The sequence below is a fragment of the Ranitomeya variabilis genome, chromosome 4, assembly GCF_051348905.1.
Source record: "Ranitomeya variabilis isolate aRanVar5 chromosome 4, aRanVar5.hap1, whole genome shotgun sequence".
Taxonomy (NCBI): Eukaryota; Metazoa; Chordata; class Amphibia; order Anura; family Dendrobatidae; genus Ranitomeya; species Ranitomeya variabilis.
In genome coordinates, this window is record NC_135235.1 from 42,822,164 (window position 1) to 42,834,786 (window position 12,623).

The 12,623-nt window shown below is 41.7% G+C and overlaps 1 protein-coding gene across 2 annotated transcripts in view; it reads left to right on the forward strand.

Moving 5' to 3' along the window:
- The first annotated feature begins 8,739 nt into the window (after positions 1–8,739).
- MGMT (O-6-methylguanine-DNA methyltransferase) overlaps positions 8,740–12,623 on the forward strand; it is a 484,940-nt gene continuing 481,056 nt past the window's right edge. Inside the window, exon 1 of one of the 2 annotated variants that reach the window (XM_077258429.1) lies at positions 8,740–8,862. The gene's annotated coding sequence lies outside the window, so the exon portion shown is untranslated. The remainder of the gene's footprint in view (positions 8,863–12,623) is intronic. The other variant, XM_077258430.1, reaches the window with a different exon arrangement.

The window sequence follows — 12,623 nt, forward strand, 5'->3', positions numbered from 1 at the left end:
CTCCTTTTTCAATTTACTCTTCCAACACAAAGTTTACAAGGTTCACTCTAAACTTCGACACATTTTTGCTGCCCCCCTCGTCCACCCTAAATTCACTTGAATCAGCTTTTCTGCACTAGTGCATCAAAACAACATTTAGGGTAATGACATGACTACAGCTATCTTTCCAGTAATCAAAGTACTAATTTGAAACTATGTGGTTTATTTTAAATTACTTTCTTAATCCCATTTCATTTGGTAGTGGCTTAAAAAACTACGAACTTGTAAAAAAAAAGTCAAACAACAGAAGGGAACTTTATATACACTAGCAAAAGAAAGATCAGACAGCGATAATGAAAGCAGTACAAGAGGAGACCATACAAAACAAGACAACAAAAACTAACACACGACAGTATTAAAAGATGAATATTTGTATTAGAGAAAAGCACATAACAAAGGAAATGTGCCAATTAACATCCTACATGTTCAAAGGATGGAGCACAAATGCGAGTGATTCAAGACAACAGGTCACCTTGTGATAAAAGCCTTTTTCACAGATTTCTTTTCCTATTGTTTCATCTCTCTGCATCCTTTTGGCTCTGTATAACACATGTAAAACAATGTGTTAATATATTAAAGGGTATGTTTACTTTCAAACACTATTTTACTTTACATATAGAAATACAGTATACAAAATATTGTATTACTTTTCTTGTACTGATCCTACGTTAAAGCCTGTATTGTAGTCAAGAGCTATAGTCACAATTCTGCGATTGTCTCCATTTACAAGTTTGGTGATAACTTGATGATCACTGGGGGTCCCACCACTTGGATCCTCACCGATGTACCGAAAGGTGGTCCCAAGATAAGGATAAAGATAGAGTAGTTGTTCCAATCCTTACCTCTTCTGGATTCTGACCCAAGCGCTGCGTCCTCCTCCTTCAGCCAGCTCCCTCTGCTCTATGGTACTTCATTTTGGCAAACTGACACCTACTTCTCACACCAAGTTCTGAAGTTTTGCAGGTTGGCTCAGGCGGTGGCACGCCATCTGAGTATTCAGGTGCTTGGTATCCATACTATTATTGAAGTCTGCTTTATTGTTTCTGGATTCCTAGATCTATGTGGCTAGCTGTGATGTATCGTTGGGTACTCTGCGATACCACTGGATAGCTCTGCACCGGACTTGTAAGATAGACAGCTCTGATATATTGCTGGCTACTCTGGAAAACAGCTGGTCAGCTCTACCTTGGTCTTGTGATAAACCTAGCTCTGTTACATCACTGGGTTCTCTGCTATACCGCTAGTAAGTTCGGAATTGGACTCTGTGGCCAACTCAACTCTACTATATCACTCAGTCAACTCTGTCATACCTGTGCCAGCTCTGCATTGGACTTTGTCATAAAATAAGTTCTGCTACATCACTAGGTTAACCTGGCCTTACAGCTGCCAGCTCTACATTGGGCACTCTGTCAAACTCAGGTCTGCTATATCTGTAAGTCAACTGTGATGGACAGCTGTGTCAACTCAACATTGATCTTGTGCAAACTCAGATCTGCTACTTCACTCAATTAACTCAGCTACATTGCTGATCCAGTCTTGCCTTAGATCCTTTTGCCTACTTCAGCTCTGCTAAATCGCTGAGTCTCTTCTTTATTGTTGACAACAAATCTGCTCCATCAGATGCCATGATTCCCGCTGCTATTCGGCCACCACATCTAGGTCTCTCTGCTGCACCAATATCATCTGTGCTGTATGACAACTTCTCATCTTGGCCAAGGCCTTTGAGAAGCTACCTCATCATGTGAGACATCACAGGAGTACAGCACCCATTATCTATTAGTCTCTTAGACTTTGAATTAAGTGGCTTTTCATCGTACTGAACTGCAAGTCCCAACAGTAAGATCCCTAGTGTCCAAACTTTAATGGATTATTCAAATGATAGTGAATTAATGTTAAAGCCTTGGAAATCCCTTTACAATGGGACTGACAACAAGCTTTTGAAGGTTATCAGCAACAACCAGCAAACTTGTATCCGAGTCCAGTTTTAGACTATAGTTCACGATCAGTTTCTCGGATTTTTCACTGAGCTCAAGTGTATCACCTGCTTCCTCCTAACTCAACCCATGGTGTAAGAAGTTTGAATGCCTTTGTAATGGTAACTGTAAGGTTTCTTACCGTATAGCATTGGGATGGGATCCCACTGATCATTTGCACATCACACCCACTTTGTTCTTCCACTTTTATGGGCATTGGGTTCTATTCTTGCTTCGCTTCGACCTATTAGCTGAATATCAGGAATCTATTGTTACTCTGGTCAGACTCTTGCCACTTATCACATAAATTATATGTCACCGTAGACTGACTTTTTACATTTGTATGTCACAAGGATTTTCAAAGTGTGTGACCTTAGAGGTGCCTCTCTCAATCATTCGGGCAATTTCTATAGACCTTCTATGACCAATAGCATAACTTGAATTTGTGAGACCCTCCCTATGTTAAATCTCCAACAGGAGACCCCACTATTACTAGTTTTATGTAATATTGACCTTCTCACATAGGTCAAATGGACCTTTTGTGCCCCCTAAGCACCAGTTCCAGGTGCCCCTGCACATACTATATAGCAAAGCCCCTGCTACAACCATTGATATCTGATACTTAGAACTGAATGATGTCTGGAGAACTAGATGGTGCTTGGCTAACAGCCTAATCAAATATCATGAGAAAGACATAAACTGTGAGACTGGTCCTTAATACCTGTAGGGCCTTCTTATAGATTCATAGATAGAATCAAAGAGTGGTAGAGTTGGAAGGGACCTCCAGGGTCATCGTGTCCAACCCCCTGCTCAATGCAGGATTTACTAAATCATCCCAGACAGATGTATGTCCAGCCTCTGTTTGAAAACTTCCATGGAAGGAGAACTCACCACCTCTCGTGGCCGCCTGTTCCACTCATTGATCACCCTAACTGTCAAAAAGTTTTTTCTAATATCTAATCTGTCTCTCCTCCCATTCAGTTTCATCCCATTGCTTCTAGTCTTTCCTTGTGCAAATGAGAATAAAGATGATCCTTCTACAATGTGACAGCCCTTGAGATATTTGTAGACAGCTATTAAGTCTCCTCTCAGTTTCCTCTTACTTCACAGACAGAAGACGGTCCTGTTCAAGAACAATACATGAGCCTTTGCAGTCCAGTAGCTCATCATATTGCACAATTCTACCTGATTTATTGGTGAAGGTAGGCCCCTATACCTATTGGGCTCCCATGCAACTTTATGTTGTACATCTGTCCTGGGTCTGGGCACTGCCCCCTACACCCTGGTTCCCTAAACTATCTTGTTCTCCACGTGAGGCTTTCCAAGTAACACTGCGTGCTCCCAGATGTTTAGCTTACTAGGCCTACATAAGGTCTACCAAGAGACACACCTGTGGCTTGGTATTAGGATTTTTAGCATGTCTGTGCACATTTCCCTGTCTGTGGTCTCCAGGACGTCTCCTGGCTGCCTACGGCTTCCAGTCCCTCAGTCTCCTGTCCACCTACAGTCTCCAGTATCTTTGCTATCTGTCTCTCATGTGCCTCACCTGGTAATACACTAATGCCCGTGGCCCACCCGAATCTTGGGCTTAGAGGATCCTCCTCCAATGGTATGTCCTTCCCTGCTTCAAGGGTCAGGCTACACTAAACATTATTCTTCCAAAAAATGGCTTGCAAGAGATTACATCCTTGTGCCCTATGAAAGAATGCCTGGTATTGATTTATTTTATAGCTTCCCATGGGTTTGGTCCCCAGTTTTCAAACAGTGACAAACCCCAATTCTGCATCTATTAGGAAACAGGGTAAAAGGATTTGAGCTGTCAGTGCTAAGAGTTGTGCCACTACCTCCCCGAATAAGAGTTTGAAGTCTAACTTGTTAGACTCTCATCAGTGCTGGTAGCCCGCCCTGCGTTCTTTGTTCTCTCATCGCTGGTTTCCCTTCTCTATAGGTTGTCAGTTAGTTCCTACATTAAAAAAATATCAGCGTTAGACCTGAATAATGAAGTGTCCTCATAAACCCTCATTATCTCGGACCCATATAGATTGATATTATAACCTGTGCATACATCACCCAGTCCTGACCCGGGAGGTTCTCTGTATCATTAGTTTGATATTTTGCACATATATTATACAATTTAAAATACATTATGGTTTAATTTTTTATATCAGGCTTCTCCATGCTTATTTAACAGGGCCGTACGTGTGATGATTCGATTATGCATTATTTCTCTATGCAGCGCGGCCATGATGACTTAATTTGGAAAACCAGCCTTCTCGAATATGATTAACCCGGAGGGGTCATTTGGTAATATAATTAGTAAAGACCGATTCTGTATATCTGTGAAATCAATATCAGAAGTAAAATGGTAGAGCATATATTAGTTTATTATGTTCAAAACTGTATACAGAGCCTACTGACGAGATTAGCATTGGTTTGTTACCTGATGGATTCGGAGAGGGTGATTAGATTGAAATAATTATTGGTGGTTGTAGCTTGGAGTATATAAGCATGTTAATGTAGACAGAAGCAATAATACCTCCTGTCATAACAGCCAGGTGGAGATGCACACGTATTGATCGCATTGGAAATGGGGCATTGTAAAGATAATTTTGGTTATTTCAAGTATATTTTATAATTACACCCTGGGCCGTTGGGACTTTATATTAAAAAAAGAAAAAAAAAAAGAAGAAGACCCCCACCAATTATTTGGTTACTATAGCAACCCAAGTAGGAATGGATTGGTGAATATTATTTGCTACAAATATGAGGTTTAACGCTTCATAGCACCTCTTTGAATTTATACATTGCTATTTTTTTATTTTTATAAATGCATACTTCAAAAAGGAAATATTTTCAAAGATGGAGGGCAACATAGCAAAACCATAACGGGGCCTTCAAGCCCCTCTGATTGTTAACCGAAGTCTCCATGTACACGTCCTGTTTAAGCGGCCACTAAAGGGTTATTCCCAACATTCACGTTATACAGTAGGTAGAGGACAACTTCATCACTCAGGGTTCCAGTGGTCAGATCCTGAAATTGGGGCTTTCAAACCCCTAAAATGGAGTTATGCAACCAGTCAGAAAAGAAGTGAGGGCGCGCATCTTCCACTCATGGTTCATGGGTCTGCCAAAGCAATGTACTCGGCAGTCCCATAAGCTACGAGAGGAGCTCTGGCCGCACAAGCACATCTATACTTCACTCAGGATGAGGCTATCGAGACCCATTTTCGGGTTCCCAAACCCCCGATCCCAGGATGACTGAGGGTTCCAGTGGTCAGACCCCAGTGACCAGTAAGTTATCACATCTTTTGGATAGAGTATGACTTGATTTTTTGGGGAGAGTAACTATTTAAAGGGAACCCGATGTGTCCCCAAACACTTTTAACCTGCAGATATGGTGTTAATCTGCAGGTTAAAGGGAACCTGTCACCAGGTTTGGCTGACACGAGTTACGGCCACCCTCATTCAGGGCTTATCTACAGCATTCTATAATGTTGTATATAAGCCCCCGATCAGACAGGTAAGAGAAGAAAAATAACTTTTATTATACTCACCTACGGGGCGGTCCGGTCGGATGGGTGTCGCTCTTCTTGGTTCAGCGCCTCCCATCTTCTTAAATCTCCGTCCTCCTGCTCGCTTCCGTGTGGATGACGCGTCCCTGCGTCATCCACACAGTCTCCCTGGAATCGCGCTCCTGCGCAGACCTACTTATCTGCCCTGTTGAGGACAGAGCAAAGTCCTGCAGTGCGCAAGCGCCGGGAAAGGTCAGAGAGGCCAAGGGATTTATAGAATTCTTGTGCCCGCTGTGCTTTTCTTTTTATTCAGTGTAACCTGACCCTCGGTGCGTGTATCATACCAGCAGCAACTCAATATCCCATGCCGGTTCGCTGAGCTTTAGGTGCAGGTTTTTCCAGTAGACTGGCATTAGATGTAAAAAAAATGCACATGCATCAAATGCATCTAATCTGCACCTAAATATGTCAATAAAGTTTATCCCCATATCTACAAATTAAGCTTTTCGACATGACAGGCTCCCTTTAACATGAATGTTGATATTTTAATTTTTTCCTCCTCTTTTTCCAAGAGCCACAACATTCTAATTTTTCAATGAAACATAGCCATATTAGGGTTTGTTTTTTTTTGGGGGGGATGAGGTGTAGTTTCTACTAACTGTAACTTCCGCATAATGTACTGAAACAATGGGAAAGACAAATCAATGCACAAAAATTATCGCTGGTATTGTATTCCTTGACGTAATATAGTGACCATAAAGACTCTCGGTGACGTATTTGATGATGACATAACCGGGATACCCAAAACGGTGTGCACTCCTGGTAGCGCATTTCCATTGGCTCGGTTACTTACCTTCCCACTATATACAGTGGTGTGAAAAAGTGTTTGTCCCCTTCCTGATTTCCTATTCTTTTGCATGTTTGTCACAATAAAATGTTTCAGATCACCAAACAAATGTAAAAATTGCACAAAGAGATCACAAGTAGTGTTGAGCATTCCGATACCGCAAGTATCGGGTATCGGCCGATATTTGCGGTATCGGAATTCCGATACCGAGTTCTGATATTTTTGCGATATCGGGAATCGGAATGCATATTCATGTGTAAAATAAAGAATAAAAATAAAAAATAGGGATATACTCACCCTCTGACGCGCCCTGGTAGTAACCGCTGCAACCGGCAGCCTCCGTTGCTAAGAATGCAGTTAGTGAAGGACCTTCGATGATGTCGCGGCTTGTGATTGGTCGCGTGAGCGGTCACATGAGCGGTCACGTGACCAATCACAAGCCACCACGTCATCAAAGGTCCTTCACTCGCTCATTCTTAGGAACAGAGGCTGCCGGTTGCAGCGGTTACTACCAGGGCGCGTCAGAGGGTGAGTATATCCCTAGTTTTTATTTTTATTCTTTATTTTACATATGAATATGGATCCCAGGGCCTGAAGGAGAGTTTCCACTCCTTCAGACCCTGGGAACCATCCAGGATCACTTCCGATATTTGTGTCCCATTGACTTGTATTGGTATCGGGTATCGGTATCGGCGATATCCGATACTTTTCGGATATCGGCCGATACAATCCGATACCGATACTTTCAAATATCGGAAGGTATCGCTCAACACTAATCACAAGTAATCACAAAATGTAGTTTTTAAATTAAGGTCTTTATTATTAAGGGAAAAAGAAAACCAAACCTACAGGGCCCTGTGTGTAAAAGCGATTGCCCACCGCCTCTTAAAACATAAATTAACTGTAGTTTATCACATCTTTGGGAAACTGAGTTCAAATTCCCTAGCCACACCCAGGCCTGATTACTGCCACACCTGTGCTCAATCAAAAAATCACTTAAATAGGACCTGCCTGACAAAGTGAAGTAGCCCAAAAGATGTTCAAAAGCTAGACATCATGCTGTGATCCCAAAAAATTCTCGAACAAATGAGAAAACAAAATAATTGAGCTTTTAGTTTGGAAAAGGTTATAAAGCCATTTCTTAAGCTTGAGGACTACAGCGAACTACAGTGATAGCCATTATCTGACCCTCTAACAAGCCTTGTCATATAATGTAGAATAAAAACCAAACCAGAATCTCAATTTGCAGACATGGTGTTTTGTGGGAATTGCCCTCATCAGTGCAAAGTATGAGATCTGATTTGGCTAGGTGAGAGGCTCTGGACTGGGGTTTAGGGGGTATCATTTCTCCTTGTGGAGAATAATAAGCCAAGACTGGTATCTATAGAGTGAGGAGACTTATAGGCCTTGTAATGTTCCTCTGGGAAACTGAATATGCAAATAATCACTTCAGAGAGGAAGAGGACTAGAACTCTAGCACCACCTATTGGAAGCAGTGAATTCCCAATTAGTTGCTACAGAGAAGTTACTCATAGCAACCAATCAGCTCTTATTAGATTTCCCAATTAGTTGCTATGGAGTTCCCATTGGTAGATATGGGTAACTTCTCCATAGCGACTAAGTGGGAAATCTAATATGAACAGATTGGTTGCTAATCTAATATGAACAGATTGGTTGCTATGGGTAACATATCTAGATATGTTACCCATAGCAACCAATGTGTTCATATTAGATTTCCCACTTAGTCGCTATGGAGAAGTTGCCCATAGCAACCAATCTGCTCTTGTTGATTGCATGTCTCAATAGGTTACTAGGGAGACATTCCACATAGCAACCAATCATTGTTTCGATGTTCTAATTGGTTGCTATGGACCACCACTTTACTTGTATCTAGCATCTATACTTCTGAACCTCATCCATTGTGCAATTTTATTGTAAATATGGTGCAAAGGAATGAAGCAGTTGCCCATAGCAACCCAGATTTCACCTTCCACTATATGCACAGATAAGTATATATATATATATATATATATATATATATATATATATATATGTATATATATATTCACTCACATATAGTTTATATATACACACAGATAAGTATATATATATATATATATATATATATATATATATATATGTATATATATATTCACTCACATATAGTTTATATATACACACAGATAAGTATATATATATATATATATATATATATATATATATATATATATATATATATATATATATATACATACATACATATTCACGCACACACACACATATATATTTTACTCTTGCAGGTGACTATCACACACGTTGTTTGCACTGCTGCTGACTGGGAGCTGAGTGCTCTGACTTTCCCTGCAGCACAGGAGCAGGAAGTAGGCGGAGCAGGCGCAGACAGGTTTCTGGCCGCCGCGCAGCGTTGCATTGTGGGAGTTGTAGTCCCAGAGCAGTGCAGTCAGTGTGGAGGTGTTGCTGTTGCTGCGTGGTAAGACGTTTTGCACCTCGGCGCCTGCGCTTTTGTTAACCCTTTATCTCCTGCTGTCTGTCATCTGTATGCTGGTGCTGGTAGGGGAAGATGGTGGGAACACAAGCTGCTGCTGCTGCTCCTCACAGGGGTCCCATAAGTTTAGGGAGTCCACGAGGAGAGCTCAGTGTATGGGGAGGAGGAGGATGTCTGGACTTGTCTGATTCCTATCACGCACCTAGTACTGGTGTATACTGGTCCGGCACTGGGATAGAGATGATAACTGGCACATATCAGGGTGACAGCACAATTCCTATAATTTGGAACACATTCTGGATAACTGGACAGTAACAGAAAAGTTCTGCTCCAGAGCGGTGCGTGTATGGACTGACCTCACCGGGGCGATTGTGCACCGCCAATATTATTTGTGGATTTCTGACGATTCTTGTAAATTGCCTCTGGGCCGATTCATCATTTGCACTTTTTTTTTTTAAAGCCATTTTTATTTCTTGTGTTGCGGTATTCGTTACCATTTATTTTCCCCAAATTCTGTAAAACTTCAGCTAATGAAAAATAAACGTGTACGGTTACCATAATGATGGCAGAAACCCAATTTATTTTTTTTAATCAAATTTGGGTGAGAAACCCCGAGATCGGTCCACGCCTCATGGTTTATACACGGATTCTTCATGGTTGCTTATGGCATATCTGCTGCGCTTTACAGCGACAGCGATAGTGGCTGAGGTTTCTCAATGGCGAAATATGGCTGTAAGCTGCAGGATGAAGAGCGGCACGTCAATTGTTTTCGCAGGTGTAAGCGCGAATTTCATTTTTTAAAATGTCAAAGGTAGAATGTGTGTACATGCCCCTTGTTGTTCGCAATCTTATCCTCAGAGGCAGGGCCGGTTCCAGGTTTTCGTGGGCACCGGTTCAAAGAGTCTCATTGGGCCCATTTAACACCTGACAGGATTCATGATGCACGGATACGGCAGAAAAATATAGGTACAGTGCAATGCCAAAGATTACACTTCTTACATTACATGAGTGATTTCTAGTGTAAATTCTACAAAGCTCAGAAACCAGCAGATCTTCGCAGCGCACAGTAGAGTCCTCCATACAGTGTAATGGGCACCACATAGTCCTCCATACAGTGTAATGGGCACCACATAGTCCTCCATACAGTATTATGGGCAACACATAGTCCTCCATACAGTATAATGGGCACCACATCGTCCTCCATACAGTATAATGGGCACCACATCGTCCTCCATACAGTATAATGGGCACCTCATAGTCCTGCATACAGTATTATGGGCACCTCATAGTCCTCCATACAGTATTATGGGCACCACATAGTCCTCCATACAGTATAATGGGCACCACATCGTCCTCCATACAGTATAATGGGCACCACATAGTCCTCTATACAGTATTATGGGCACCACATAGTCCTCCATACAGTATTATAGGCACCACATAGTCCTCCATACAGTATTATGGATACCACATAGTCCTCCATACAGTATAATGGGCACCACATAGTCCTCCATACAGTATTATGGGCCCCACATAGTCCTCCATACAGTATAATGGGCACCTCATAGTCCTCCATAAAGTATTATGGGCACAACATAGTCCTCCATACAGTATAATGAAATATATTGCTCCATGCATAAAAAATATGAAATACTCGCCTCTCCGGCATTTTCAAGAACAGAGGGATTTTTATTTCTATAGTTTACTGCTTTTTACCTTACCAGCCACCTCTGCAGTGTATCAGTGGTGGACAGTTTTCTAGGCTTGTAGCGCAGCTATAGAGCTTGGAAGCACTGCTCTGAAGCTAGCCAAAATTTGGACCTAGCCAGCATCAGTGCCCCTGTGCTTCTCTAGTCCTGCAGAGGCAAACCTGCCTCTGCTTGCAACATGACCAATTTAAGAATCCTTAAGGCCAAGATGAGTTGAACGTTTTTTTATTTCCACAACGCATTTCAATGCTGGACTGGCGTCTTTTTCAAGTGAAAAAAAACAATTGCATCCAGAATCATTGCCCCTGTGCTTCTCCAGTGCTGCAGAGGCAAAGCTGCCTCTGCTTGCAACATGGAAGAGCTTACAGTTCGGACCAGCAGCACTATAATGATGATTGCACAGACTGCAAATCGATCAGCAAGTGCAAATCTGGGAAGCATAGCAGCGGCTCCTGAAACGCATGAAAACAACCCTTTAATGGAAAATACTAGGGGTCTCAAAACCCTCATGTAAAAACTCTTTTAGCTCATTAAAGGTTCCTAACAATCTAATTGAAAGAATATACAGATGCATATATTTGCTTAGTGGGGCACGAAAACCTCGCTAATTAGATACTATGGTTTTCAGGACTTTTTTGCATTTGCTAAGGTCTGAGTAACCTATGGAATATTAAATATTTGTTGATGTGTTTAGGCAAACGCACCATCAATCATGTTGACGAAGATGCATTAGTGGTAATGTACACACGAGACGTAATCATGATGGATTAGGTTGCGTTTTTTTCCTCTGCATTGAAATAGAAGACCCCTTGTTTGTTTTTTTTTTTCATGAAGCGGTTAAACCCCCAAAGTTGCTTCGTCCTGCAAAATCCTATGCTAAACAGTTCTGCCTTTATTTCCATTTTATAGATACTTTCCCTCGATCACTCTTACGAGGCCAGTTTGTTTGTCAGATAAAGTAATACAAATGGCCGTAGATTTGGCAGGAATGTTGCTGTTCGGAGCTGTTGATGGCGTGCCGTCTAATGCACTGTAGATACTATACCAATTCTGTTTTATTGTGCCAGTGCTGAAGCGGCAGTTTTCTGTATCAGTGATTCTAACCCGGCCACTGGTTTTTACAGATCCTATTCTGCAGGGGCAAAGTCGTAGCAAAGGTCTGTGGTCAGGCGAGGGCCCTGCCATCAGTAAAGCCATGTTCACACGTAGCGTAAAAGCTGCATTTTCTTTTCTGCTGTGTTGAACAGTTTAAGCAAAGTGGATGCAACTTCATGAAAACTCACGCCCAATACGTTCAGATATCCTGTTGAACTGTGCAAATTTTTTCAGTGCGTTTTTCACTATAACTTAAAAAATGCATTTAAAAAATGCCATTGCGTATGTTAGTGAAAAATCAATGAAAAACACATAAAAAACTGCATAAAATCTCCAAAAATAAAAGGGGAAAATGCATAAAAAATGCATATTTTGGTGTTGACACCTGCATAAAAAAATAAATAAATCGGCATTCACGCAACGTTGAAACACGACCTAAAAATGCGTTCTTAGAAACGATTCACAAACTTTGTATAACTTGGTAAGTTTAGGTTTATTTTCATGTTCGCAGGTAAACCATACCCATGAATGAATTCAGATAAGACCCTACAGTGCTGAATGGGTTCCTAAAATTTCCCAATGTGAAAGCTATCCGTAAAAACCCTATATTTAGGAAAAGGAGATAACTTACTGGACCCCAGTGATCTCGCAAATAGGACTGTGCAGAACCCCATCTGAATGGTGCAGACTAGGGTTGAGCGAAACGGGTCGTTCATTTTCATAAGTCGCCGACTTTTGGCAAAGTCGGCGTCTCATGAAACCCTATCCGATCCCAGTGTGGGTCGGCCACGTGGAACGCGAACTTGGCGCCAAAGTCGCGTTTCGAATGACGCCTTCCCCGCCATTTTTTTGAGCCAATTAATTGTGGGCAGCGTGATGACATAGGTTCCGGCTCCTGAGGCATCATAGTGCTATGTTACGTTTTCGGACGTAGTAATTTCC